Source organism: Megascapheus bottae, chromosome 3, assembly GCF_031878675.1.
Source record: "Megascapheus bottae isolate mThoBot1 chromosome 3, mThoBot2.hap1, whole genome shotgun sequence".
Classification (NCBI taxonomy): domain Eukaryota; kingdom Metazoa; phylum Chordata; class Mammalia; order Rodentia; family Geomyidae; genus Megascapheus; species Megascapheus bottae.
This window is the reverse complement of record NC_143511.1, coordinates 27,793,581-27,819,896: the sequence shown is the minus strand read 5'-3', so window position 1 is coordinate 27,819,896 and position 26,316 is coordinate 27,793,581. Positions and strand designations below refer to the sequence as shown.

Genomic DNA, 26,316 nt, shown 5'->3' with positions numbered 1-26,316 from the left:
CTTTAGTGCCCAGGTTGACTTTGAACCTTGATCCTTAGATCTCAGCCTCCCAAGTAGCTAGGATTACAGGCATGAGCCACTGTACCTAGCCACTCTTCTTTTTATATAAACAAGTTTTCAGGGGTAACTAATTTACCACTCTTGACCAACTGTTTGATATATACTTATTTGTATTTAAAGAATTGTTTGTATTTTTAATGATAGATTAAGGATATCATTTATTTAATAAATACATTTCAAGTCTATGTGATTATAATTTTTGTTTCTTCTTTTTTAAGTTTTAACCACGGTCTTAGCAAGTGCCTCTTTTGATCTCTAACACACACATACACACACACACACACACACAACCACACACCATTTTTTATGCTCCTGGTATACATTTGAGATACATATTAGTTATGATATATAAAAACAACTTCATGTGATTCAGTGTATTAGTTGCACTTTAATTTTGGTAGATCAATATAATAGGAAGTAGATGCTTTTACTTCTATGATATTATAAATTCTGTCCAACTCAACTGTTCAGTTATAAAGGATTATCTTCTTTTCAGGCACCAGCATTCTGATTTCTGCTTCTTTGTGTGTGGCTTGTGTGGATTTTTTTCCCCCTCTGATACTCTGTGGCATTTTTAATCTTCTACTTTCTTCATATGTACTAAATTACCCTTTATATAATACCGCCTGAGAGCTGTGGGGGAGAAGCAGGAAAAGAGTATGGTTTTATATTATATTGTTTCAACTTTTTAAAAAAATTTTTTTTGTTCAGTGTCATATGTTCTTCATCTATGTCAGTATAGGGAATAAACCAAAGAATAAACTTATAAATTTTTTAATTTTAATTTTTTTTGCCAGTCCTGGGGCTTGAACTCAGGGCCTGAGCACTGTCTTTGGGCTTTTTAAAGCTAGAGCTCTACCACTTGAGCCATAGCACCACTTCTGGCTTTTTCTATATATGTGGTACTTAGGAATAGGACTTGGGTCTTTGTGCAGGCTGGGCAAGCACTCTACCACTAGGCTAAACTTCTGGCCCCCTAAACTTGCAAATTTTTATCGAGACTAGGGAAAACTAGTCATATAGGAATTGTGTTTGCATATGTATAATATTATATGCATTACTGGCAAAGCTTATTTTCCACCTCCTGTTGCCATCTTATCTTTTTACATTGGGGATTAATATCTTTTTATAATAAGTACAAATAATAAAGCAAGAATGGGTGATTTGTGGCATATACTTGTTAAACAAATGCTCTGAAGGCTAAAATGAGAGGATTATGAATTCAATGCCACCCGGAGACTTAGTCTAGACACTTGATTCCCTCTCCCTCCCACTACATCCCACACAAAAATGTAGATGGTTACCATTAGCAGAAATCAGCATCACAATCAACAAACAATGGTTCACATATACAAACACAAGCACACTTCCTTCTTCACTCTTTTAAAACCACTTGCTTAGCATAAATTAAACCACCAAACAGTATTTGAAAAGTGGAAACAGGAAGGGCATGTTAAAGGAATATAATAGGGAAGTGTTCAGAAAGCAATGTATATATTTATGGAATTGTCACAGTGAAACTTGTATTATTAATGTATGCTAGTAAAAAATGATTTAAAATTTTTTTTTACATCTGGACCATATCTGGAAAAGCATGTACTATTGTACTATAACATATGACTCTTCTGGAAGCCCCCATACAGGGCTATTTTCAGTTCTTCAGGTTATTTCTTTCCTCTGGGACATTCAAGACAGGTGATACCTTACCTTCCTTACACCATGCAAAGAAGGTGGGAACTCTCATTTTCTTTGTGTCTCTAGGGTTTTGTTTCATATAGGGAGTTAGTGTTACATTAGTTTGGAAACACTTGTTATGTCTTCCTTTGAGATATAGAAAAGGATTGTTTTTCCATAGATATTCTCTTTTGCTTTCTTACACCTACTAGAACAGTTTAATGTTTGAAGCTTTCCATTGCATTCTAACAATGTGCCTATGCATGCAAGCTGTCCCTAAGTGATAATAAGATTGGTACTACAGTAGTTTCTGATTGTTCTGATAAGCTTTTTCTTGAATTGTTAATGTATTAGCATTGTGTAGGTTTGGGAAATTTTACTATAGTATCTTTGAAAACTTCTAGATTTTGATAGTACCATTTTGAGAGTACCATTGAAATTATAGTATGATGTTATTAGTAATTAATTACATGCATGCAACTATTCAATAACCTTTCTTAAACCATTAATGACAAACTCTGCTCTGTGTGTGTGTGTGTGTGTGTGTGTGTGTGTGTGTGCTGAGAAACCAAGTAATTTCATGATCCCAGTATCATATGCTGTTTATTCAAAGCCTTAATTTTAGGGCATATTAAAATAAAATGTGAATTATCAAATTATGCTTATACTATTAAATTTACTCTCGATGACTTCAAATGTGAATTTGTCCCCTTTTGAATTGTATTAATTAGAAATGGAGCATTCTAAGGGATGAGTTGTATCTCATAAAAATATTATACTGTGGGCCAGGAATTTGGCCTAGTTGTAGAGTGCTAGTCTAGCATGCACAAAGATCTGGGTTTGATTCTTAGCTACCACATACGTAGAAAAAGCCAGAAAAGCTTTATCCATAGAGCTTTAGCCTTGAGAAGTCCAAGGGCAGTGCTCAGGCCCTGAGCACAAACCCAGGACTAGCAAAAGAAAAAAATATATATATATATTATAATGTAAGAGGCCTTCATATCTTCTCACCCTGCAATTGAATACAAAATCTCTTCTGATAGCCAGAGAGATTGTTTTTTTCAAGGTTCAACCCTGACTATAGACAAATTTTATTTCTGGTTCAATCTTACACTTTTTCTCTTCATTTTACAAATACTCTTGATGTTGATGATAATTCTTAAGCCATCATAAATAAGCCCTCCAAAACTGTTTCTTTTTACCTTTTCAATTTAAATTTTTTTACTTCTTTTGCAACAATACCATTCTATTATCTGTGTTATATTTCATAGAGAAGTGCTTTCCCTAAAATGATTATGAAAGACTATGGTCTTTACTTTTCTCTAGTAGGAAACAAATTGTTTTCTTGTGCACCTTTGTTTTGTAACTGAGGAATTTAAAGCCCTTTCAGATGATAGGACCATATTTCAAAATTATGTTGAGGAAAAGCATTCTGGTTTTAGAAAGTTGGTATACACTTTTACTTGTTAGAACTGATAGGAAAGCTGTGCTGCTATAGTTTTACTTTCTACTTTTGCTTTTCATTTTATTTACTATAATTTGTACCATATTAACATTCTCACATCAGTTATGGTAGATTCTATAAAGTGAGCATATTACCTCTTTAGTCAAAAGAGAAGTGACATTTTCTTTGGGAGCATAGATTCAAACAGATTTGACAGTTTAGATGATAGGAAATCTGTATTTTAAAAAAGGGTCAACTTTTAAGTGAATTCCCTCCAATAGATCTGTTTACTATAGTGGTATGTAAATACTGTCTTAGTTTTAAGAAAAGAGGCTTTGAGAATTTGAATTCAGTATAAATCTTTGCTCTGGGCCTAATAGTATCTTATTTTTCATCTCAGCACTAAGGAGACTAAGGCTGAAGGATCATGAATTTGAAGTCTGATTTGGATATACATGACCAGACTGTCACAAAATAAAACAAAAAAACACAAAATCAACCTGGCAACATCATACCCCAACAAGCTTACCAAAATAAACAATTAGCAACAATGGCAACCACCAAATTTCTTAGATGATTGCATCAATAATTTCTTTTGTTCTATTTCTGTGAAGAACATTATCGGAATTTTGTTGATGAGTATTTTTGGTAGTAATTAATTTTGCCAGTATGAACGTGGGATATCTTTCTGTCGTGTTCCATTTCCTTCTTCAGTATTTTAGGTTGTCATTGATGAGGACTTTCATGCTTGGGTTTAGATTTATTTTTAGGTTTTTATTTACAGTTTGTTTGTTTGTTTTTTAATCTCAAGGCTAGCACTCTGCCACTTTGAGCCACAGCTCTACTTCTAGATTTTAAATGGTTAATTGGAGATAAAATACAAGCTTCCCAGTCTTTACTAGATTGTCTTTGAACCTGTGTATGTAAGGTTACAAGCATGAGCCACCCGTGCTTGCCTACTGATTTTTTTTGTGTGTAATTTATTATTGGTTTATATAAAAGTTATTTGTTTTTATCTTGCTTTTTTTCCCCATCTGTCATAGAACTTGAACTCTGGGCCTGGACATTGTCCCTGACCTCTTCAGCTCAAGGCTACCACCCTGCCCATTGAGCCATAGCACCACTTCTGGTTTTCTGGAGGTTAATTGGAGATAAGAGTCTCATGGACTTTAGTGCCGGGGCTGGCTCTGAACCTCGATCCTCAGATCTCAGCCTCCCGGGTAACTAGGATTACAGCCCAGGGCCCTCTTTTATCTTGCTTTACAAAAAAATTCCTCAGTTGGCACAGTGACTCATGCCTGTAATCCTAGCTACTCTGGAGGCGGAAACCTGAGGATCAAGCTTCAGTGCCAGCCTGGACACAAAAAGACCTGGGACTCTTATCTCCAATTACCCTCTAGAGAACGGGAAGTGGGGCGTGGCTCAAGGATAGGGTGGTATCCTTGAGCTGAGGAGCTCAGGGACTGTGCCCAGGCGGGGTTCAAGCCCCATGACCCCCCTTCCTCACAAATAATCCTCATATCTAAGAGTGTTTTTTATGAAATGTTCAAATCTTATAAATATGTCATCTTCAAATAGGGATATTATTTCTTCCTTTCCTAGTATATCTCTCATTTGTTTTTTCTTGCCTTATTGCTCAGTTTAAATTCAAGCACTATAGTGCTTTAGAGTGATATGGATGGGAACCCTTTTCACATTCTTGATTTTTGAGAAAAGGCTTCCAGCTTTTCTTTACATAGTATAATATTCTTCATAGATTTGTCATACATGACCTTTATTGTGGTGACGTATCATCTTTCTCTTCTTAGTTCCTTCAAGGCTATTGTCATGAAGAATCTTGGATTTTATTAAAAGTCTTTTCTGCATGTCTTGAGATATTCATTTTTCTTTTGTATTTATTTTGTGCTGTTTGTTCATTTCCATATGCTTAATCACGTTTGCATTTTTAGAATAAAGTCAGCTTGTTCCAATATTTTTACATCTTTGTTCATCTGATATATTTCTCTATTTTCAATGTTTGTGTTATTGCTGTGTTTTAGTTGTGGTATCATGGTGATTCTGGATTCATAGGAACAGATTTTATTTCTTTCATTTTCTATTTTAAATGTCCTTCCTTTTCAGTTTTACAGAGTCAGGATTCAGCAATGAGTTTCTGGTCCTGAAGTATGTTTTCTTTGTTGTATGATGCTCTATTGCTACTTTATTCTTTATTAAATTCTTGATTCCTTTTCCATGATTACTAGTATTTGAACCTAAGAACTTGAGCTTATATTTGTAAACTATACTTGGAGGCAGTATTTACAAATATATTCATTGTTTATGATTCATCTATTTATATTCTTTATATCTTTTGGTGCAATGTTTTTTTAGACAATTGTTTTTGACAATGTTTTTCACTTATTCTAGGTTTTCCAGTTCATTGGATCATAAATTTTTAATATACTCTTTAATGATCCATGGATTTCAGTGGTAACCACTGTAGTATACGCTTTTTCATCTCCTAATTTTATTAATTTGGGTCTTCTGTTCCTGAGTTAAGTTGGTAAAGCATTTGTTAATTTTTTATTGTTTTGAAGAATTATCTGTTGTTTCATTATGGTTTGTATTATTTTTTTTGTATCTGAAAAACTTCTACACAAGGCTTTTATTCTTTCCGGTTTGCTTGTTCTTATTTTTCTAAAATGTTCAGGTATATCATTATTATTTGAAATTTCTCCTGCTTTTTAATGTAGAGACCCCTAACTATAAACACAAAATTTGTGATAAAAGTTGTGTTTTTCTTTGTGCCTTGGTGTCTTGAACCATGTTTCAGTCTGCAGTGTAAGTTATTCAAGGTCTGCAATAATAGCTCTCTCGTAAGTGATTTCCCTATTCTACTTTCTAGGAACTCTAATGACAACAATGAAATACAGTAACAAAAAGCACCCTTCTGTGTGTTTAATGCATCACTCATTATTGTTAAAGCTTAAAATAACCCTGCAAGGTAGATAGAATTATTCCCCTTTATCTTTGAGGAAACCAGGACTCCATGAATAGAAATAACTTGCTTTGTGTAATAGTTATTTGGCCTTGACAACTTGTGCCTGTATTTGCAAAGTATACTGTAAGGTAGTAATTATAAAATGAGCATGTGTGTAGTTGACATTTATTTCCTTTAGGAATAGTATGTAGTTGTTACATCTGTTTAGCAAATAATGCCTTGCTAGAAAAAGTAAAAAAAAAAAATATATATATATAGTTACAAATGCCTCTATGTGTATTGAAGGGATACACTAAATAATAAATAAACTACATGGTTCTGAATAACTATGTGCATGTGTGTGAAGGAGACTTGGGCCTTATACACTGACCTTTCTACTTGCATCTTATAGCAGCTTTTGAGATACCATAGTAGAACTTCCAAGGATTTATGTAGGACATACTTTGAGAATCATCTTCTCTCCTGAGATCTTTTGTAGCCAACTGAATTGTTCATCAAAAATCTTTAAATCCTATCTGTATAAAATCAGCATGAGAAGATTAGCTTCCTAGAACATTTGCCCAACACTTATTCATAAAAAATAAAAATGATTATTTTAGCCAGGCACTGGTGGCTTGCATGGCCAACACTCCCTCCTCCTCCCCAAAAGAAAGATTATTTTATTTTTATGGGGAAGCATTTTAGAAAAAGTAATGTGTACCAATATCAGTTATTGCCATTTCTGAAAAGACTCCATTTTTTGTTTTCCTCATGGCCCTTGTGAAATGATGGACTCCTATTTAGAGTGAAGAACTTCCACTCTCTTTCTAGCTCTATTAACTCAGTGCTAAGGTCTGGTATTTAACTAACATATCTTCCTTCAACCATGGTTTTTTTTAAGCAAAGAGACAAACTCCAGTCATTTGACTTCAGATCCAGAGCTCTTAAGCTCTAACCCCAGAGATAAAACAGTCAGACAAACTTTTAAGTGGGGGTAAGCCCACTAAACTTGGGAGTTCTTTTGCAAAGAACGTTCTTTGTCAGAAAGATTTAATTTTAGAGCTGTAATTCTCCATGCATTATTGAGCAATCCCATGAGCAAAACTAGTGAAGCAAAGGTGAAGATTTGGGGGTGGGGGGGAGGGTTAAAATGGGCTGTTTGAGAAAAATAATCAGTAAATTAGAAATCCAAACCGTGAACCTTCTATACATCTTAAGTAGGAGCATTAGTATATGGAGAACCTTTTAAAAAGCAGAAAAATCAGGGTCTGGTAATCCTAGTTACTCAAGAGGGTAAGATCTGAGAATAGTAATAAATCCAGCATGGACAGGCAAGTCTGTTAGAATGTTATGTTCAATTAACCACCAGAAATTGGGAAATAGAGCTTTGTCTTGGGGTAGAACACCAGCCTAGAGCAATAAAAGCTCAGAGACTGCACCCAAGCCTGTGTTCAAGCCTCAGAATTAGCACACATCCATGTGTGCTTAATAAATTGGAAATTTTTTTTAAAAAAGGTGTAGAAAATTATGAGTATGGAGTAACCCCCAAAAGTATTACCTGATAATGTTCTATGAAATTCTTGCTATTGTCCTTTTTTTTTTTTTTATTTTGTGGGGGGAGTGATTGTCATGGGGCTTGAACTCAGCCTGGGTGCTGTCCCTGAACTCTTCAGTTCAAGGCTACCACCCTACTCTTGAGCCAAACCCCTCTTCTCGTTTTTTAGAGGTTAATTGGAGATAAGAGTCTAGAACCTTTTGTGCCGGGCTGGCTTTGAACCTTGATCCTCAGATCTCAGCCTCCAGAGTAGCTAGGATAACAGGTGGGAGCTACCTGGCAAGGCTGATTCTTGCACCTTTCTAAAAGTATGAAATTTTATTTAAAAAAAAAAACAACACATTGACAATTGAGTGACTTCAAGAGCTAAAGATGCAGTTTTGTGGCAAATCCCTTGCCCAAGCATTATACAAAGATCGAGTCAGTCAGTTATTGGCAGGGACTGGACAAAGCAAAGCAGAAAAAAATCTTTGCTCAGCCTTACTATGTTTATAAAGTAATATTTGGGGCTACTATTTTACTCTATAGCTATAGATACTTACTTAGTATTGTATTTTTTTATTATATAACATTTTTATGTGAAAACAAGGTTTTTTACTTTTAGGTTAGGCCTATTTAGTCATCCAACTGTCAAAGCAAAGCCACACCACGCTTGACCCAATGATTCGTCTGTAGCAACATTGCGATAACAAAGTTAGTCGAATATCCTGTAGTGGAAAGAACTCCTTTACGTCACTTGTCTTGGACAGAGTACAAACATAGGCATTTGACTTCACAATGTGAGACTTTTCTGCTTAATAAAGAGAGAGAAATATATCCACTTAATATGAGGAAATAGTCTCTAGTACTAAAAGAACAACTATCTTGTAATGAAATGGTGATGATTTTGATTACCATATTTGAAGTTTTTTTTTAAAGGTAACATATACATTTTATTTCAAGAAAGACATGACAAACAATATAAAGATGCCCAGATGGACTAAAGATAAATACATTTCAAAGATTCTCATTAAAATGAATCTGTAGTATTTTTCCTGCAAGCAAAATATCTTTCTTTAAATTAAAAAAATCAATATTCTGAATTACAATGCTTTTGCTTTTTTTTGTAGAAAATCTGCCATGATTATTTTTTGCACATTTTTTATATATTTTAATCTTTTTTAAAATTTAATTTTATTGTCAGGTTGATATACAGAAGGGTTACATTTAAATACAGAATGTAGTGAGTACACTTCTTGTCAAATATTGTTATCCCTCCCACATTTTTCTCAAACTTTCCCTCTCCCAAACCCTCCCCCACATTGTAAAGTTCATTTCAAACATATTGTCTTGTGAGTATTGGTGTTGCATTGGTTCAAACTTTGCCATTTGTCACAACGTTTTGTTGTTCCCCTTCTCTTCCCTAATTCAAATAAATGTATATGTAATACACCAGGTAGCAAAATCAGATATAGTGATGATGGGGGATAAACCATAGGGGGAGAAAAAAACAAAAGATAAATAACTTCACATACTACATTCAAAATAACAACCACAAAGAAATTCCTCTTGTTTCCATATCTTGGACTTCATAATTATATATATATATTTTTTAAAGAATTTATTAACATTGATTTTTACATCATATTTTAAATGACATGTTTAACAAATGAGTATTCATGAAGGGAATCTCTATATACAATCACTGGCACTTAGCTTTTAAAACATAATCAAAATTAGGCTAAGGGTTTGTATATTATAGATTCCTATTAATCTATGTAATAAAACATTGTGTCTATAGAGTCATAGATTTTTATGTCTATGTAGTTGTGTTTATATTTCCAATGCCATGTCCATAGTATTGGGTATGCAAATATTGAGTCCTCGCTTTTGTATTGGTGAGATCTAATAGCCACATATTAAGGATACCATGCACCTTTTGTTCCTTTGGTCTTGTCTCACTCAACATGATTCGCTCTAGACTCATCCACTTCCCTGCGAATGCCATTATTTTATCTTGTCTGTTGGCTATGTAGAATTCCATTGTGTGTGTGTGTGTGTGTGTGTGTGTGTGTGTGTGTGTGTGTGTGTGTGTGTATATACCACATTTTCTGTATCCATTCATCTGCAGTAGGGCATCTGGATTGTTTCCATCACCTGGCTATTGTGAATAGTGCAGAGATAAACATAGCTGAGCAGGTGTCCTTATCATATCTTGGGTTATGATGTTCAGATGCCCAGAAGTGGTATGGCAGGATCATAGGGAAGGTCAATTTTCAGTTCTTTAAGAAACCTCCACACTGCTTTCCAGAGTGGCTGAACTAGTTTACAATCACACCAGCAGTGCAGTAGGGTTCCTTTTTCTCCACAACCCCGCCAGCAACTGTCATTGTCTGAGTTCAAAATCTTGACCATTTTTGTTGGGGTAAGGTGGTATCTTAGGGTTGTTTTTATTTGCATTTCCTTTATGACCATGGATGATGAACATTTTCTCATATGCTTTTCTGCCATTTTAATCTCTTCTTCTGATAAGTCTCTCTTTAGTTGCCTTGCCCATTTAGTGAATGGTTTGTTAGGGTTTGGGGGCGATTAGTTTCTTGAGTTCCCTGTAGATACTGGATATTAAGCATTTGTCAGATGTATTGTTGGTGAATATCTTTTCCCAGTTGGTTGGCTGTCTCTCTACTTTTGCAACTATGTTTTTATCTGTACAGAAACTTTTTATTTTTAGGTAGTCCCATTTATCGAGTCTCTCTCCAATCTGTTGTGACCCTGGGATTCTGTTCAGGGATCTTTTGCCTGTGCCTATGAGCTCCAGTGTCTCTCCTACTCTATCATGTAGCAGTTTCACGGTATCCGGTCTGACATTGAGGTCTTTGATACACTTTGAGTTAATGCTTGTGCATGGCGAAAGGCTAGGGTCAATTTTTAGTTTTCTGCATGAGGCTGCCCAGTTTTGCCAGCACCAATAATTGAATAGACTGTGTTAGTTCTACTGTATATCTTTGGCTCCTTTGTCAAATACAAGTTGACTATAGGTAGGTGATTCTATTTCTGGGTCTTCTATTCTGTTCCATTCATCTTCTGGTCTGTTTTTGTGCCAATGCCATGTGGTTTTTGTTATTATGGCTCTATAGTAGAGTGTGAAGTCTGGTATTGTAATACCACCTGCATTGCTCTTTTTGCCTAGAATCGTTTTGGCTATTCTAGGTCTTTTGTTGTTCCATATGAACCTTTGGATTGTATCTTCTATTTCAGTAAAGAATGTCTTTTGGATTTTGATGGGGACTGCATTGAATTTGTATATCAATTTTGGCAGTATAGCCATTTTCACTATGTTGGTTCTCCCTAGCCGTGAGCATGGGATGCCTTTCCATTTCCTAGTGTCCTCTTTAATTTCTTTTGTTAGGCTTTTATAGTTTTCATTAAATAATTCCTTTCCATCTTTGGGTAAGTTAATTCCTAAGTATTTTATTCTTTTGGGGGCTATTGTGAATGGGATCATTCTCTTGATTTGGCCTTCTGTTTGTGTATTGTTGGTGTACAAGAAGGCTACTGACTTCTGAAGGTAAACTACTTTAGCCACTTTGCTAAAGTAGTTTATTAATTCTAGGAGTTTGAGAGTGGAGCTTGTTGGGTCACTCAACTCCCAGCCCCTGTATTTTTTGATATATAAAATTAAATTACTTTCACAGAAGAGTGTTTCCTAAAGTTAAATAAATCATTACTTTTTCTTTCAGTCTTAGAAAAAGTAAAGAATAATAGAGGAAATAAATTTGGATGTCATCTCATCAATAACTATATATTCCCTGTCAGTTCTGCTATCTCAGTCATTATTAAGAAAATAATTAAGGTCTGTGGTAGATCATGTGCAGAGAAAGTACAAAGTCCCTAGATCAAGCCCTAGTATCACTACAAATTAAAAAAGTGAACAAGGTAAACAACATGTAAAGTCAATGCAATAAGGAATTACTACTTCTAGCTGTCACTAATTATCTTCAAAATACATGTGTATATAAAAAAAAAAAACTTGGTGTTACAACTGAGGACTGCATTACAAACCTGATTGTTTCTCGGACGCAAGAGGCTTAGATCCAGAGTACCGTGGTTTGAGTTCAGACCTGGTAGAAAACTCCCTGAGATTCTAAAATAGAAAACTGTCAGACATAAAGCATGGCATTCAAACCCTATTACTAGTGAAACAAACAGCAAAAAACAAGAAAACCCAATACTGATTATTATAATATAAAAATTAATCTCAAGAAAAATGCACTGAAAATTAGAAACTATACCTTAAACTTAGAAAAAAATTAGCAACTAATTTAGAAATTAGGCCTTCAGATAGAACAGAATAACAACAGTATACAGGTATAGTAATAACTGTGTATCAATCTTTGTAATTCTGGTTACCAAGTTGATGTATTTCTTGTAACAAGGAAAGTGGATTTTTAAAATATTATTTTTATCAGCAAACATTAATAGGACAAAGGGGGTCCTTATGTTAATTATGTTTAGTATAGTTTACTTTGAGCAAATACACCATTTCCAATATTTTTACTATACATAAGTACGTGAATTATATCATGATATTGATGTATGGTGTCAAATTGATTTTTCTGATTTATAATTATATTCTTTCTTACTTTTTTTGGTGGTAGTAGGCTTGAACTCAGGGCCTTGTTGTTTCTTGCCAGGCAAGATTTTGTAACATTAAAGCTATGTTTTATGGGTATGTTGTTGTTGCTTGTTTGTTTGTTTTGTGTGCTGGTACTGGGGCTTGACCTCAGCTCCTCAAGCTCCTGCTTGACTAAGACACTCATGGTCATTGTTTACCATGTGAATCATTCCTCCAGTCCAACAGTTTTACTGGTTCATTGAAAACAGAGTCTCACAGATTTTTCTGTCCAGGCTGACTTATAACCACAATCCTTAGATTTTAGCCTCCTGAGTGGCTAGGATTCCAGGAGTACATAACCAGTCTAGCCCTTCTAGCCCTTTACCACCTTCTTCTTCTTCTTCTTCTTCTTCTTCTTCTTCTTCTTCTTCTTCTTCTTCTTCTTCTTCTTCTTCTTCTCCTTCTCCTTCTCCTTCTCCTTCTCCTCCTCCTCCTCCTCCTCCTCCTCCTCCTCCTCCTCCTCCTCCTCCTCCTCCTCCTTCTCCTCCTTCTCCTTCTTCTCCTTTTCCTTCTTCTTTTTTAAAAAACAAGGTCCCAGGTTTTTCCCAGACCAGTCTACCCATTGCTTAGTTGGACATAGCAATGAGCCCAATTGATTCTGCACCGTCCCCCCAGCTTCTTCTTAATTTCTTCCTGACCCCAGCTTCCTTACTAGCTAGGATTACACAGAGCACCAGCCTAAATATTTTCATATTTTTGCTCGTTCAGTTCATTTTTCCCACTTCCAATTTATTAATATAAGCAGGTACTAAACCTGTGTCTAGCTATCCAGATTTCTATAAATACAGTTAAATAGGTGTTAATTGATCTTTAAACATTTTTAAATGAAAGGGGATAAAAACTGAGAAAATTTAATAATGAATTAAATGCAATTATACATTTTCAGTAAAGTTACAATGGAATAATATAAGATTTATTTATTTTATGGCTCCTATCAGCTTTTATTAGGAAACCAGAGAATTTGTGGGTAGATATGCTGGTTTGATCAATTTAAAGTGTCTTAGCTCTAACAATGGCTGAGACTGTCCCAGTCTCAGTACTGGGACTCTGAGACAATGAGAATTGCCCTTCATCCACCATGAGTTTATCACCTTTAGAATGGACGTGACAGTTTTAGGGAGAAATTAGCAATCATCTTATATTCATACAACTTTCTACTTGATGTTGATTTTCAACGTTTAGTTAGTATTTAGGAGATGAATTTCTGAGAGAGCATGAGTTTCAGTCAGTGAGCTTCATTCCTTGAATCTCAGAGATTAATGGTTATAGTACACATACTACAACTATAGTGGGCAAAATTTGTGAGATAAATAACTTGTGTTCTGTTTATAAACATTGTGTATCATGATAGTGATAGATTACGTAATTGCTTTTAGTGCCAGTTCCACTGGAAAGGATCATTGTAGTTCAATGCTTTGGTTATTGTTTTTTTAAATTCCTGTGCTTAAAAAAAAAGTCGTACACTTAGGACTCTCCTAGCAGAGGATTACAATAGCGCAAAACCTAGATACATAAGGCCATATAGGATGAGGCTAAATGAAAGGATCTTCAGGATATGGAAACAAGAGCTTTATATTGTGTGTTGTTTTTGATGTACTATGTTATTTCTCTTCTCTTTTGTTGCCCTTTGGTTAATCTCATATTGTTACAGTATCTCATTTTCTTACCTGGTATATTGTATATACGTTTATTTGTTTATTTGAAATAGGAAAGGGAAGGGGAAAAACAAGATGATTGGGGGAACAGAGGAAAATGGAGACAAAAACATGAGAAGGGGTATCTGTGAGAAGTAATGCACCTACTACTGGCGACTATAACTGTAACCCCTCTATACATTACAATAAATTTTTTAAAATGTGGTAATTCTTGAATACTTGTTTGTTAAATATGTCATTTGAAGTATGATGTAAAAATCAATGTTAATTAATTCTTTAATAAAAATGTGGTAAAATGTATCATCTTAACCATCCTCACTGGACAGCTAGGTATATACATTTTTATGTAAGCAGAACCTTTTTCATCTTTAAAAATGGGAACTGTGCATATTATAATTCTTTATTTCTTTGGTGCTGCTGTTCTAGTTTTGTTTTTAAAAATTCTGTGTATTCTGTGTTTTTTTAAAAATTCTGTGTAAATTAAATAGTTCTGTACTTTTTTTAATAATTGGTTTACTTCACTTCACATAATGCTCTCAAATTTTACCTATTTGTAGCATGTATCACAAAATCATTATTATTATTATTATTATTATTTGTGAGTCATGGGGCTTAAACTCGGCCTGGGCACTGTCCCTGAGCTCTTCACCTGAAGGCTACCACCCTACCCTTGAACCAAGCCCCACTTCCCACAAATTATTTTTAGTACCCATTAATATTTCACTTTAGAAACATACCACACAAGCCTGGTGCTGGTGGCTCATGCCTGGAATTGTAGCTACTCAGGAGGCTGAGATTGGAGGATTGCAGTTTGAAGCCAAACCAGGCTTATCTTATCTTCAATTAACCACTGAAAACCTGGCAGTGGAACTGTGGCTCAAGAAATAGAGCTCTAGCTCTAGCACAGGGGCAGCTCCCAGGCCTTGAGTTCAAGCCCCATAACTGACCTCTCAGTAGACACCAATTGGCCATTGTGAATAATGCTGAACATGAATACAGATACCTCTGGAATTCTGATTTTGGTTCGTTTACATATATAACTCGAAATAGATCTGTCCAATTTCATGGTTTTATTTCTACTTTCCTGAGAAACCACAATCCTGTTCTCTGTGGTAACTGTACCAGTTTCTATTCCAACCAGCAGTGTACAGGGTTGCAATTTCTCCTTACAGCCCTCTCATTTCATTACCTTCTTCCTGTCTTTTTCCTTTCCCATTTTTTTTTTGCCAGTCCTGTGCTTGAACTCGAGGCCTGAGCACTGTCCTTGGACTTTCTCAAAGCTAGAGCTCTACTACTTGAGTCTCAGCACCACTTCCGGCTTTTTTCTATGTATGTGGTACTGAGGAATCGAACCCGGGTCTTCATGTATGCTAGGCAAGCACTCTACCACTAGGCTAAACCCCTGGCTCTTCCCATTTTGTTTTTAATGATAGCAGCCATCCTAAAGGGTATTAAGGTGGTATCTATCTTTGTTGTTGTTGGGTTTTTTGTTTTTGTTATTGTTGTTGTTGTCTCTCACAGAGCTTTAAACTTGGACTTGGCACCAAATTTTTCTGCTCAAGGCTAGATCTCTCCCTCTGAGCCACAGAGCTACTTCTGGTGTTTGGGTGGTTAACTGGTGACAAACATCTCAAGGGCTTTCTCCCTCTGGGCTGGCCTCAAACTGCAATCCTCCAGATGTCAGCCTCCTGGGTGCTTAGGAGTACAGGTGTGAGCCACCTATACCAGGCAGTAGCTGTTTGTTTTAAAATCAGGTCTTTTCTTTTTTCTTACTGTCTTTCTAACCCTTTCTCTCAATTTCTGTGCATATAAAACTGGTTCGCCTAGAGCCTCTATGGAGGAATGAAGCTGGAAATTCTAGAGCTTTCCATTGTCCAACCCATTTTAGCCCTAAAAGAACATAACAGCAAAGGAAAACACAATTCTCCTTTGATTTTCTGATTTCAAAGTTGAGCTAGCTGACTCTCAGAGAAGGAAATTGCCATGGTCACAGCTACAGAGGAAATTAGAATTGTAAACTCTAATTTAGTAGTTAAAAAAAAAAACTTTAATAAGGGTCAGTGAGATCAGAAAAAAGATCTCTAATTGTTGTGAATGCCAGTTTTTAGGGTTGTCTGGTAGGTGATAGGATATCTTTTGAAGCCTGGAATGCATGCTTTACTGGAATGAGAAGTGATTTTAGATGCCAGAGTTCAACCCAGTGGATTGTAGGAAAGGGCTTTGAGAAGCTACCTCATCACAGAATGGGAAAATTATTTCCTCTTCTATTCTCTTGCTTGCTTGATGACTTCAGTGAAGTCAGTTTGGTGCAGCAAATCTGTAACATTTTTCAAATATTTGCTAACAGGCACTTCCACATAACAGGCTACAATAGATGGCTACTATTCAATTGTTTTGATATTTTTTATCACTATTAAAATGAAAGTTTTATATTTCTTATATTATGAAAGTTATTTTAAAAACTAAGAACAGGGGCCAGGAGTGTGACCTAGTGGTAGGGTGCTTGCCTAGCGTGCATGAAGACCCAGGCTTGATTCGTTAGTACCACATATTTAAATTAAAAAAAAAAAAACCAAACTGAAAGTGGTGCTGTGGCTCAAATGGTAGAGCTCTAGGTTTGAGAAAGCCCAAGGACAGTGCTTAGTCCCTGAGTTCAATCCCCAGGACTTGGCAGAAAAAACAACAACCACTGCTACTACAAAATCCCTTAAGTACACAAGAGGGTATTAGTATGTTAGTATAAGAATTGTGATGTAAATGGTATCAATATTGCTTCTCTGTATAGTAAAGAAGTAGGCTTGAGGCAAGAATTTTACTATAAGTAGATTTCTTGGGAGATGATCCCTGAAAACATCAGCAGGATATCACTAAATGCAGATAGGGAAGAAGACCTTTATTGACACAAATTTAATTACTATGAAAGAATGTGGATAATTGGAGGTGGGTAAGAAATTCAAAACACATTTCAGAGTTATCTTACTCTGAGAGTGAGGAAGCCTAGGTATTGCCACCCTGATTCTTTCTGGTCACTGGGGAGGGGTATGCATGGGGGAACTTTTCTGGCATCTCTTGCTAACTTGCGAGTAATCAGACTAAGGCTTTGAGAAATCTCACAACACCACTACTTCCTCCTCTCCTCCAAAGGTGGATGATTTAGTGAGAAGATGGGCTTTATACAGTGAGTGGTAAAGTTGAATGTATATGGAAATAACCCACAGCACTTACTGTACCTGTATTACATGTAGACACAGTTTCAGCAAATTTTTTTGGTGATCAGTTTCAGAAATATATCTTCTAGTCAGGTTTGGTATTAGGTTCTGTGATCTTCAAACTGCAAAGGCAGTTGTTCTTGTTCCCAAACTTAGTTCTTTCAGGTGCTAGTTGCATTTATCTTTTTAGAGTAGAGAGTAGCAAAGTCTTTTCCTTTTAGTATTACTTAAACTGAATAAAGACGAATAGTACTTCCTATGCTAACCTTCTGTTCTCACCTAACTTGAATTATGTTATGTTGCATTTGTTAATCCATCTCAATCATTCAGCAGTTATAGTACTATATCTTGGACTTCTTCCAACTCACTTCATGTTACTTAAGATGATGAATCTATTTGCTATAACTGCTTTTCTAACATGATACATTTGTTAAAGGGAAGTCTTGCCTAATTTAAATTTCTGGCCTCATGTAAAATTTCTTAGTTGCTTAATAATTTATCATCATTGCCTTGCATTGGATTTTAAGATTCCAGTTATAAAAATCACTAAAATTATTGCTGAAGTCAGAGAATATCTGTATCAGTTATCTGATAGCTATTATAATACGTTTTAGAGCTATATAAATTGAAACACTGATTTAATTCTAAGCATTTTCCTCTAATATAAATGATTAAAATTAAAGATTACAAATTAGCAATGATGCTACAGAAACTAAATTGGTTGTGTTATTTTAGCTCAAAATTGATTTACTCTATCCGTTCATCCATTGTATTAAAAAGAATCTATTGCTAACATTAAACAGAAATACCAGAAATACAAAAAACAACAGAAAAAACTACAGTATACTATAATGGTGTGTCTTTATTATACCCCCACATAAGTTTTACCTTATATTTATGTCTTCATGACATCATACAAAAATTGATAAATCCCTGTTTTACAATAGGATTGTATCCTATTTCTATAATTTTGACCAAAATAAGACATTTTTTATGCCATGAAATTTACTTTGCCCGTTTTAGGTAGTTCCCTCTCTGCCCTCTTCATTCCCTAATCCCAAGGCAGTCCTGGGGAGAACTCCCTGTTTTGAAGCACACACTGCTGTCAATAGGGTTTCTTTCACTTAAAGTAAAGGACATAGCTGATAGAAAGCTTTGAACTGAGTCATCATTTTATTTTTGTTGAATGTACAAAATAGTTGTTTCACTGCAACATTTTCATATATATGTAATTTGAACATATTAACTGCTGCCTGTTACCTCAGTATATCCTCTATCTACTGTATATTTCATATTTATTTATTAATTGTCCCTTTCACCCTTGGTGCTTTTTTTTTTTTTTTTTTTTTTTGCTAGTCCTGGGCTTGAGCTCAGGGCCTGAGCACTGTCCTTGGACTTTCTCAAGGCTAGAGCTCTACCACTTGAGCCTCAGCACCACTTCTGGCTTTTTTCTATGTATGTGGTACCGAGGAATCGAACCCCGGTCTTCATGCATGCTAGGCAAGCACTTTAACCACTAGGCCAAACTCCCAGCCCCCTTGATGCTTTTTTAAAAAAATTGTAGTTACCATTAAATATTTTAGGGTGAGATCTGTTCATTAATGTTTAAAGCTCTGGGAAAGTTTCTTATTTCTCAGTGAATGCATGAGACAGAATTTAAGGAACTCTTCACCCTCTGCAATCCTTGCAAACCATTGCATCGCTTAGCCATGCTTTATGTTCATTGTGTTATTATGTGGACATAAAACATAAACAACCTTTACCTACAGGGAAAGTTCTCAATGGTTGTTGAGCTTGTTCTTATAAAGGTTTCACTAAATAATCTGAAGCGTGATTCATTTACTTTTTAATTTTTCTAATACCCTGCCTGTTGGTCAAATCAGTCATTTTTCTTCCCTCTTTTTTTCCTGTGTGTGTGTGTGTAGGTTGGTGCTTTTTTAGTCATAGCTGCTGATCTATCATTTATGCCTTACTTTCACTTCCATCCTTTTGGATGATTAATTGGAGAAAAGATACATGATGACTTTGCTCAGTCTGGTTTTGAATGCAGATCCTCAGATTTCAACTGTCCATATACCTAGAATTACAGGTGTGAGCCCATCTCCAGGCTTTCCTTTTAATTTTTATATTCTCCTATTATCCCTTTTAGTATCTCAACCCTGTGTTCTCTTGGATTTTTGACATATTTCTTCAATTCTTTTATTTCCCTACAACGTACTGGTTTGGAAATATTTGGAGAGTTCTGTTTCTTCTATTTTCTTACAAATAACTTTTCTCATTCACTATCTACTCTTTTTTACTACTCTGAATGTCTTTCCTGCAACTCTGTTATTTATACCTGACAATATGTGAGTCACTTTTATACCTTTGACACATTTGGTCAGTTACTTGAGAACCTCAACATAACTATTTTAAAATTTCCATTTAAAAATTTCTAAAAGGCCTTTTACTATCTTTTGTAGATAGTAACCTTAAGATGTGACCTTAATGAGCTTTAATAATTATTTACATTATTGCAATAGGATTTATTGTGATGTTTCTATACATGTTAGTATAGATTAATGCAGCTTTTGAGAGTTCTTAGATCTAAGTAGTGCAGAGTATTTAATGCTAACCAGGTGTCTAAGAAAAGCTATTATATGAGCAAGGCGATGAAGCTCTTGACAAGTGAAGAAATTTTTACAAATGTATTAGAATGATTGTGAACTGACTAATAAATGATTCCACTTATTGTTGAAAAGCGTTTATGTTCTGAAGTATGATTCATTTTGTTTTTCTTGAAGCACATTCAAAATAACATATTATGCAAATTAGTTAAAATTTGCAAAATGTACTAATAGGTTCTGTTAAACTAGCACAATTTCTTTGTATATAATCTGTTTTGTTATTCACTTCTCTTGTAAATAATACAAATTATGAAAAGTTATATAAAGTAAATAAGTATATGCTACATTTGAATAGCAGTATAAATTGCTTCCATTCATTTTGTTTATACCTATAGAAGAATGCTATATTCTAAACATGTAGTTTACATGAATATAAATTCATTGTTGCATTTATGCATTGTTGCATTTATTTGCATCATGAACAATTTTTTATTCAATTGACAGAAAAGATAAATTTATAATAAAATGTTTTGTAATTAGGCCTCATTACAGTCAACATTCTTAAAAATTTAGCACAATGTCATTCTCAATTTTGTGAATTTAGGTGACTTTTACTCTTCAAACAGATAATTATTTAAAAAAAAAATTGTAGCCTGGCATGATGGCTCACACCTGTAATCCTAGCTACTCAGGAGGCTGGGATCTGAGGATCAAGGTTCAAAACCATCCCGGGCACAAACAGACCTGAAATTCTTTTTTTTTTTTTTTTTTTTTTTGCCAGTCCTGGGCTTGAGCTCAGGGCCTGAGCACTGTCCTTGGACTTTCTCAAGGCTAGAGCTCTACCACTTGAGCCTCAGAACCACTTCCGGCTTTTTTCTATGTATGTGGTACCGAGAAATTGAACCCGGGTCTTCATGCATGCTAGGCAAGCACTTTAACCACTAGGCCAAACTCCCGGTCCCCACACCTGAAATTCTTATCTCCCATTAACCTGTAGAAAATGAGAAGTGGTGCTTGGCTCAGGGTAGGATGGTAGTCTTGAGCTGAAGAGCTCAGGGACAATGCCCAGGCCCAGGGGTAGCGCAACAGCATTGAGCTGAAGAATTCAGGGACAGCGGCCAGGCCTAGAGTTCAAGCCCTATGACCCACAAAATTAAAATAAAATAAAATAAAATAAAGGTTGAATATCACTGATTATTCTACCATTGTTCATATTCTTTAGTTGACATTTTGACCATTTCACTATTTATTAAATTTTGATACTGCTGGAAAAATATGTTAATTCTCTTTATTTTCCTTTTTGGCCATTTATTTTGGAGATGTCAATTAAATTATGAGGTATATTTAGTTTTTTCCCATATATTTTTATTGTAATTAATAGAAGGGTTACATGATATTTGCCAGATAGATGGTGCATTAATTCCCATACATTGATACCCTTTCACATGTCTTAGTCCCCATTTCCCTCCCCCCCACCCCTCATCTTGTTTTCCCCTGTTCCCTATATATTTAGTTTTATAGAGTTCATTTAAACCTTGTCCTGGATATTGTCAACAGCAGCAAATGTTTCCGTTTAAAGATTTCACCAATACAGGTAGGAAATTAAGTTGTGTGGAATGGTAGTGAAATGTTTGTGAGCTGCTAGTTTCCCAGTCTTGCTTAGAAAGCCTTATCAAATAGTTCCTGTACCAAGTTAATGAAAATTAAAATAAAATATTTAGAATATGTAAGCATTTAGCAAATACCTGAACCAAATTAATATTTTATAATGCTAAGTAATATTGGAATATATTTAGTCAAGCTATTTTAATTTTTTTAATTTAATTTAATTGACAAGGTGATGTACAGAGGGGTTACAGTTATATACTTAAGGTAGCAAGTACATTTCTTCTTGAACATTGTTAACTCCCTCCCTCATTTTTCTTCTACTTTCCCTTTTCCCCATTCCACCTCCCAAGTTGGAAAGTTCATTTCCAACGTAGCGTCTTGTGGCTATCACTCTTTGTCCTTTGCCTCACCATTTTGTTTTTCCCCTTCTCCTCCCTAATTAAGATAAGCCTGTATACACTGCACAGGGGACCAAAATCATATACAGTGACAACGGGGTCTAAGCCAAAGGAGGAGAAAAAAAGAAATAACTTCACATAGTCCATTTCAAACAACCATAAAGAAAAACCACAGCTATTTTAAAAACAGAAGATAGCATGCAGTTATACCTGTGGTTTTTAATGCTACATTAAGCAGTATTAACAGTTCATTTTGGAATAATAGGTATTTCTTGCTGATTTTATTAAGTTCCTAAGGAGACACTTATCTATATTAGAAAAAATTACAAATTTCATAAATATTCACTGGATATTTCTTTTAATTGGTACAAAACTATTTAATTGCTGTGCAATTATAAAATATTTCTGGTATTTTTACTCTGCACTAGACTTTTAGAATATAGTATTATGTAAAAATATTACTGATATATGTGTATTATTGCTTGAAAGGATGGACTGGAATTATAGCATTTTCATTGCTCCTTATGTAACTTGAGTTGTAACTCCAAACCAACTCTCTCTATCAACACAGAAATTTTCTTGGATATGATTGACTTGAACTTGAGATACAAGACAGCATTTCTGTAGCTTTCTAATTTATCTTACTAATAAAGGCAGTTCCACTGTGAAACAAAGAAAATCAGATGATGAACCTGAAAAATAATTCAGGATTTTTTTTCCAAAATCTGAATTTCTCATTCATGAAATGAGTCATATGTACACAAAATAGGCACATTTCCTTCTTTTTCTTTTTGTCTTTTCCTGTCCTTTTAGTCCCTCTTTTCTTGCTTCTTCCGCTTTCACTTCTTTTTTTTTATTGTAATTAGTAAAAGGGTTACATGATATTTGCCAGATAGAAGGTGCATTAATTCACATACATTGATACCCTTTCACATGTCTTGGTACCCATTACCCTTCCCCCTACACCCCCCACCCGTCTTGGTTTTCCCCCCTTCCCTATCAAATTTCAAATAACCAAATATAGATAAATTCAATATATCAGATAACAAGGTGAGATACTATAACAATATGAGATAACCAAGGGATAGCAAAGGAGATGAGAGACAACATAGTACATTAAGGACAACAATCATTCGTTATATGGCTTTTCCACTTTCACTTCTTTAAAGTCTTTTCAAACTATATGGTGTATGTATACATTCATTTCTTTTTTTGAGCTTCTCAAAATATAATTTAAAACTATTTTGTACCAGTACAAATATATTAATTTTACAGATGTAGAATCTTATCAGCTGTTAAAGCATTTGCAAAACCACACATTCTACTTCATTTCTTACCTTAACTCAATTGTGTTAAGATCATCTTAAGCCAGGCATTGATGGCTCATGCCTGTAACTCCTGACTACTCATGAGGCTGAGATTTGAGGATGACAGTTCAAAGCCAGACCAGGCAGAAAAGTTCTCTACCCCCAATCCCCATCAACCTGTGAGGCTATTATGTCCAGTTAACTCCTCAAACACTGGAAGTTGCCAGGTGCAGAGGCTCACACCTCTAATTGTAGCTACTCAGGAGGCTGAGATCTGAGGATCCCAGTTCAAAGCCAGCTTAGGCACTAAAGACTGTGAGATGTGAGACTCATCTCCAATTAATCACTAGAAAAAGGGAAGTAGGGCTATAGCTCAAGGAATACGGGAGTAGCATTGAACTGAAGAGCTCAGGGACAATGCCCAGACCCAGGGGTAGGGGGCTAGCCTTGGACTGAAGAGCTCAGGGACAGTGGCCAGGCCCAGAGTTCAAGCCCATGATCCCCTCCCAAAACCAAAGAAACAACAACGAAAAAAAACTGGAAGTGGAGCTGTGACTCAAAGTGGTTGAGCTCTACTCATGAGTAAATGAGCTCAGGGACAGTGCCAAGGCCCTGAGTTCAAGCACCATAACCAACAGCAACAACAAAGAAGACCATCTTAAATCCAGTTTTTTTTTAATGATTGACAAAAAAAATACATGCTAGGTAACAATTACAATTGTAATTTAGCATTTTAAGTATTTAATTTTATCCTCTATTCACTTCATTACTCTTAGAGTTTATGTGAAGAATCATGACATATTTTTATACTCAACTGCACAGTCTCCATATGATCGAGTTGTATTTATATATTGCTGTCCTTGAGAAGTTAACCTTCATCTCCTCATATCTCATTTCCAAGATTCTTCACATTTTCTGTTTGACTTCTACTTTAATTATAGAATTATATTATTTTAAAAGTTCCTTGGTAAATACTTACTGTGCATATGTATGGGTTAAACCAAGTAGGATACAAAGATGAAATTTGCATAGATATAAAAGATATAACTCATTCTTAAGGCATTTCATAGATAATTTTATCATTTATTCATTGTTTACTGTGTTATCATATAGGCCAGAAATATACTTTTATCTATACTTAATTTCTTTAGATCTCCACAAAATTCCCTTGTTAGATGTTTTTATCTTATGCAAAGGGAATTATTACTTAAAGAACTAAACTGACCACACTAATATATAAACAGCCAGTTATCTCACAGGATTTAAAACTACCCTACTTTCCAAATTAATGTATTTTGCCAACTATATGGAGTCCCAAGAAGAGAGTCAGTTAGGAACGTACGTTAGTATTAATGAGTCCTGAGAACTCAGGAATAGTTTTCAGTGTGATAAAATAAGTTGCTGAAGATTATTTTTAGAGAAACTAAAGATCAAACCCTGGACCTTGTGAATATTAATACAAAGTATATTGTCACTGAGTTGTATCCTTTTTGGAAGACACTAAATTTTTAATCAGGCCTGAAAAGAAATAGTAGATTGGTTAAGCTCTGGTTTTGACTCCTCTGTATCACATATATTGAAAAAGCCAGAAATGGTGCTCTGGCTCAAGTGGCAAAATGCTAACCTTGAGAAACCTCATGGACAGTGCCCAGGACAGTTCAAGCCCCAGAATTGGCAAAAAGAAAAAAAGAAAAAGAGGGAAATACCTATAAATGTCTAGATAATATTAATTAAAGAGAAATTAAGTTTAATAATTTAAACAGAGGATGCCCAATTTTTTTCTCACACTCTTTATCAGATGTCTGCTGGAAAAATGTTTGTCCTCAGGGTTCTATTTGCTAGGCATGTATCCTCCCATGTAAGCCTCACCTGTAGCCTTTTTCATTAAAATTAAATAAAAACATGTTGGTCCTCTTTGGAGAGGACCCCAGGATAAAAAGTCATTGTTTAAAAGCAAAAGAATCATTTAGTTATTCTATTTTATCTATATGATCTTTTTAAAAAGTTGCTAAGTAGGGCGGGGAGTTTGGCCTAGTGATAGAGTGCTTGCCTAGCATGCACGAAGACCCGGGTTCGATTCCTCGGTACCACATGCATAGAAAAAAGCTGGAAGTGGCTCAATTGGTAGAGCTTTATCCTTGAGAAAGTCCAAGGATAGGGCTCAGGCCCGGAGCTCAAGCCCAGGACTGGCAAAAAAAAAAAAAAAAGTTGCTAAGTAAGTACAGTAATTACATAAACTTTTTCCTTATAAGAGGCTGCTATTAAAAACGGGATTAGAATTCTGCAACCACAAGTTTTCTACTCTTATCAATGAAACTACCTTACAAAATGCTCTTTGATGACTATTAGTATTCTCAAAGAAACCATTAATTAGGGAACATTGTCATAGAAGAATCCAGCTAAAAACATCCATCTGATCCTTTAAATCAAATTTAACACTGCCAAATTTTTTTAGGAGATTGGAAGGACATATTTAATAACAATTGATGGATGCTACTAGCCAAATCTAGAATACTAGTGGTCCATTTAAGTAGATGATTTAATTTCTTCTAAAACTAAGGAGAGAGAAATAAAAAGAATGGGACAGGATTTGAGATCAAAAGGCAAGAAAATATTAATCATATGTATTTGTGTAGACCTTGTTTAAGACTTTAAATTGAACCAATCTTACAAAGTCATTTAAAAAGTGACACAAATTTGATTAATGAAGAGACTTGAACTCAGAGCCTGAGCAAGCCCAAGTCCTTGGACTTTCTCAAGGCTAGAACCCTACCACTTGAGCCACAGCATCACTTCCAGCCTTATCTATGTTTGTGGTATGGAGGAATTGAACCTGGGTATTCGTGTATGCTAGGCAAGTGCTCTACCACTAGGCCAAACTCCTGGCCCCTAATACTCATTTTAAAAACAGTGCTTTTGCGGTGGCTCATGCCTGTAATCCTAGCTACACAGGAGGCTGAGATCTGAGGATCCAGGTTCAAAGCCAGTCCAGGCACAAAAGGACCCAAGACTCTTATCTCTAACTTATAGAAAATGGAAAATGGTTCCATGACTCAAGGGTAGGGCAGTAGCCTTGAGCTGAAAAGCTCATGGACAATGCCCAGGCCCAGGGGTAGGGTGGTAGCCTTGAGCTGAAGAGCTCAGGGACAGTGCACAGGCCAAGTTCAAACCCATGACCCACCAAAAA

At 35.3% G+C, this 26,316-nt stretch overlaps 1 protein-coding gene across 9 annotated transcripts in view; it reads left to right on the top strand.

Moving 5' to 3' along the window:
- Positions 1–26,316, top strand: part of Rfx3 (regulatory factor X3) — a 246,510-nt gene that overhangs the window by 124,105 nt on the left and 96,089 nt on the right. The window lies entirely within an intron of this gene.